This window comes from Bos taurus, chromosome 17 (genome assembly GCF_002263795.3).
Source record: "Bos taurus isolate L1 Dominette 01449 registration number 42190680 breed Hereford chromosome 17, ARS-UCD2.0, whole genome shotgun sequence".
Classification (NCBI taxonomy): domain Eukaryota; kingdom Metazoa; phylum Chordata; class Mammalia; order Artiodactyla; family Bovidae; genus Bos; species Bos taurus.
Window position 1 is genome coordinate 54,631,740 of NC_037344.1, and position 5,119 is coordinate 54,636,858.

General features: G+C 39.8%; 1 non-coding gene across 1 annotated transcript; it reads right to left on the bottom strand.

The window, feature by feature from the left end:
• Positions 1-979: 979 nt before the first annotated feature.
• On the bottom strand, positions 980-1,086 carry LOC112442115 (U6 spliceosomal RNA). Its single transcript, XR_003030123.1, has one exon. It is a non-coding gene; the product is annotated as a U6 spliceosomal RNA (small nuclear RNA).
• Between the last annotated feature and the right edge of the window lie 4,033 nt (positions 1,087-5,119).

Genomic DNA, 5,119 nt, shown 5'->3' on the forward strand with positions numbered 1-5,119 from the left:
CAGCCCCTGCTCCCCCCACCTAATTCTCACCTTCTGGCATTCACACTCCTGTGTCATCTTCTCTCCTCTTGAGCAGACAGAATCTGTGACTTGCTTTTAACCAATAGAATACAGCCAGGCTGATAGGATTTCATATCTGTGATTACCTTGCATAAGATGTAACTACTGTCTTGCTTGCTGACTCTCCCTGTTGACTCTTCTTTGCTGGCTTTCATGAGGTAAGCCATATAGAGAGACTCACATGGCAAGAAACAGGATGGTCTCCAGCCAACAGCCAGGAAGGAGCTGAGATTCTCTTCTCAGTCTGGCAGCCCATAAAGAATTGAGTCCTGAACCACCACATGAATTTGGAAGTAGTTCCTTCCCCATTTGAATCTCAGCTGAGACCCCAGCCCTGACTGACATCTTTACTGCAGTTTAATAAGAGGTGAACTGAATCTGGATTCTTTTTTTTTCGTGCGCGATTTTACTTCCCTGACCAGGCATCAATCTGTGCCCCCTGCACTGGGATCTCAACCATTGGACTGCCAGGGAAGTCCCTGAGTCTGGACTCGACCATAGAAATTGTGAGATAATAAATCTGTCTTGTTTTAAACTTCTAAATTTATGGTAATTTGGTATATAGCAATATGTAACTAACACAGCAGCAGAGGATCATTTTGAAATATTAAAGATTCACATCACTCTTAAATTTGAATATACATAGATCTAGATGTAAAATGCATGAAGTGTGCTATGTTTCTTTACATTAACTATAAGACATTTGGACTCTAGGATTGTTAGCAGTTTTATTTTTTGCTGCTTCTTTTTTTAATTCATTTTTGTTGGTGTTTAGTTGCTCTACAGCGTTGTGTGAGTTTCTGCTGCAGCAAAGTGAATCAGCTATATGTATACATATATCCCCTCTTTTTCAGATTTCCTTCCCATTTACTTATTTTTAATTAATTGATTTATTTTAATTGAAGGCTAATTACTTTACAAAAATATGGAATGCTTCATGAATTTGTGTGTCATCCTTGTGCAGGGGCCATGCTAATCTTCTCTGTATTATTCCAATTTTAGTATATGTGCTGCCAAAGCAAGCACTTATTTTTTAATATTTATTGGAATTAAATTTAAAAATTAACATCTCTAGCTTTATTAAAGCAGTTTATCTTAAAATGTTACTTTAATTGTGTCATTTGTATTTTGCCTTTTGATTTTAAAAGATAATTAAAGTATTTAATTTTAAAAGAAAAAACATAAGTAAAATATTCTAGAAGAATAACTTCAGAAAATATCTAAAATATTTTTAATTTTCTAATTTAAAAAATTTTAATGTACACATTTTATGAAAATGTATTCAAGTTTTGTGTCCTTTGATCTGTAACTTCAATTTATTTTTTATTCCTTCAGGTCATTACTGCCAATAGCACACAATTACATAAAAATCTTGATTATAACAACAGGGTGAAGGACTTCCCTGGTGGTCCAGTGGTTAAGACTCTACACTTCCGCTGCAAGGGGCCTGGGCTTGATCCCCAGCTGGGGAACTAAGATCCTGCATGCTCAGTGGCATGGCCAGAAAAAGAAAAAAACCAGTGTGAGTGATTTTGCTAAAATGAAGGCAATAAAAACAAATTTTATGGAATAAATACATAGAAATTTCTTAATTATACTGTTTAAAAGTTTCTCATTTAGATATCACTGTTACATCAATACAACATAATTTAGTTCCATCGTCTTTGATATTTTGCCAATTTTCAGACATATAAAAAACATAGCTTTACATGTATATTTTGACTATTTTAATGAACATATATTTTTTAAAATAAGAGGTTAGAACATGTTTTATTTGACAAATTTGTGAGCTTGATTTTTACCATGAAGACTTTTAGACACATGGGCCTCCATTTGTACTCTTGTCCTGGGTGCTCTGTCAGGGTAGGTAACCTGCCCAAGGTTACCCAGCTGGTAAATAGGGCTGAGATTCGAACTTCTACCTGTTGGCACTCCAAGGTCCGGGCTGTGTCACATGTGACCTGCCCTGGGTCAGCTTCTCCAATGGAGGGAGCCCTGAATGTCTCCGAGGCTGGGATATTCTGTGTGCTCAAGGGCAGAAGAGGCTACAGACTTTGTGTTTTCCAAGGCAAAATGAAAATGCATTATAATTATAGTTAATACAGTATTAAGAATTCCAAGATGCTGAGAGTAGAGCACTAAAGTAAGCAGGAGGTCTTTCTAAGTGCAAGATATGTGAACTGCGTGGTCAGGGGCTTCCTGAAGGTGGTGACACCCAGTCCCCTCTTCCACTTATAGTAGATATGCTTGGGTTTGGTGGAAAGAAAGGTCAAGAGCTAATGGGAAAGATGAGGACCCTCCATTTATAGCACTTTCTTTTAAAAACCAGTTTATTTAAATAAAAATGTGAGTCATTCAAAGGAAAAAAATAAGGAAATAAAAGCATATGTGATATGTAGATATAGAAAAAATGTCATGAGTTATTTAAATGACAGGGTTGGGAAATTGCTGTGTGAGTGTGTATGTCTACAAGTATGTAATTGTGAATGTGTGTGGATGAGTCTATATATGAATCTTTGTATCACTAAACATGAGTGTGAGTCTGTGTCTGACTGTGGGTGTGTGAAACGTTTGTAGAAGTGGATGTGTGTCTAAGCATGTGTAGGATTGTGTGAATGTGTATAGGGAAGTCTGTGTAGATGTGTGCACACAAACCTTTCTTATCCTGGATTTCTATTAAGAAGAATGTGAAATTTGAGCTTGCTAACATTGGATGCATTTCTAATATCTTGTGTGTGTGTGTATATATATATATATGTCAGCTGTCACTACAATAACGCTGTATAACAGTGAACAGGGAAATGGGAAAAGACTGCTAATGTATTGAATATGCAATTTTCTTTTGGGGTGATGAAAATGTTCTAAAATTGATTATAGTGATGGCTGCATGAATCTGCCAAAAAAAATTGGATAGTATTATTTGAATGGGTGAATTTTATGGTATGTGAATCATGTTTCAATTTAGTTGTTAAAAGCCAACCACAAACATCTATTTTCTTGTTTATTAGTCTAGAGTGAACTGTAGCTCTGCTGGAATCATCTGGGGCTTGGCCTCTGGTTGCTGATGAGTTCCAGCATATTCCACATGCTTCTTCTATGTGTCTTTCACCCTCTTTGGCTCCGCAACAGCTCAGGTATGTTCCTTTCATGGTGAATAGCTGAAGCACAAGGAGGTGAGCAGATACATGGAAGGTTTCCTTACAGCTTGGCTCAGAACTAGCACATCACTTCTGCCCACATTCTGTTGGCTGAAAAAAATATCCTATGGTCAAATCCAAGTACAACATCCACAGGACAGGGAAATATACTTGTCTCACTCTCAAACCCTTCAAGGTCATATGGGGGAGGGAGTGAAGACTTGAGAAGGATAATCCAGTCTACCACAGCTGCATAATATGTTGCTCATGACCCTTTGGAGATCCAGTGAAACAGGTCACAGCCCCGAAGGCAGTCTCAAGTGTCCCCAAATTTTCCGTCCGTTCCTGTATTTTATTTCCTAATGCTTCTCTCTTCCCTGAGCTACTCCCTGTCTCAGGGCTCTTGTGTCTATGTGAGCTTTTTTTTTTTTTAATTAACTTCTCTTTTTTGTTTTCCCCCCACTTTTTGTTAATTGGAAAGTGAAAGTGAAAGTCACTCAGTCGTGTCTGACTCTTGGGACCCCATGGACTGTAGCCTGCCAGGCTCCTCTGTCCATGGGGTTCTCCAGGCAAGAATATTAGAGTGGGTTGCCATTTCCTCATCTAGGGGATCTTCCCGACCCAGGAATCGAACCTGAGTCTCCTGCATTGCAGGCAGATTCTTTAGCGAGTGAGCCATGAGGGAAGCCCCACTTATTTGGGTCTTAGTTGCAGCATGCAGGTTCTTTTAGATGTGGCATGTGAACTCAAACTCTTAATTGTGGCATGTGGGCTCTATTTCCCTGACCAGATATTAAACCTGGGCCCCCTGTGTTGGGAATGTGGAGTCTTAGCTACTGGACCATCAGGGAAGTCCCTATGTGAGCTTTCTTGCTTCCCCCCTGAGTCAAACCCAGATAAGAAACCTAGCCTCATCACTGTTTTAAAAGAAATCCCCTTAGTGAATTTTAGCAGCTTTTCTGAAGATATCAAGGCTTATGGAGAAAGATCCCATGGCTTTTTGCACAATCTTCTGTATTTATGGGCCCACCCATCTTCCCCTCTGCCTGGAGACTGCAGGGTACTTCCTAAAGGAAGTGACGTTTGATCAGATCTTGAAGACGTAGGAAGAGGTGAGCACTAGACAATGATGGGAAAGAACATTCCAGGCAGAGGGAACAGCAGGGGTGAAGTGAGAAAATGTCTAGACTATGTCTAGAAAAGGCAAGTACAGTTGCCTTTTCTAGACATATTAGGGGTGTCCACTTCTACAACACACAGTTGAAAAATCTTCCTATAACTTTACAGTCAACCCTCCAAATTTCTGGTTTTGCATCTGCAGATTCAACCAACCTCAGATCACGTAGCCATTGTAGTACATATTTATTGGAAAAAATTGCATGTAAGTGGACCCTCATAGTTCAAACCTGTTTTGTTCCTTGGTCAACTGTAGTCATCATGGCTGGAGTGGAAGGTATGAGCTGGGCAGTGCTGGCTGGTGAGGCTAAGTGTCCCACTGGTCCATGAAGTGGCTTATACTGTGTCCAGCTGGGCTAGAACTCCTTTTCCAAAATTACCTTCCTTGTATAATTCTGGGTTAGCATCGGCCACAAGAGAAATTTGTGTGAGTTTTGGAAGATGGATGTGAAATTAGCCATGTTTTCATGCTCTGAAGATCAACTCAGGGCCCCAGGCACTATAGACACCAGTGCCAATCAGTCCTCTCAGTTCCTGTGGCTCCAGCTTCATCCTCCCAGGTTCTACCTTGTCCTTGCTCTTATTCAAACCCAGGGTTCCTCCTTGACAACTTATCTAAGGGACAAGGTCATTGAATAGATTCCTCCACCAGCTCCCACCATTATGCCCAGTCTCATCCCTGTAATCCTTTCTTCATAGTGGTTTTCTGACTGAACCCTGACTGATACAGGCAAGGATCATAAAGA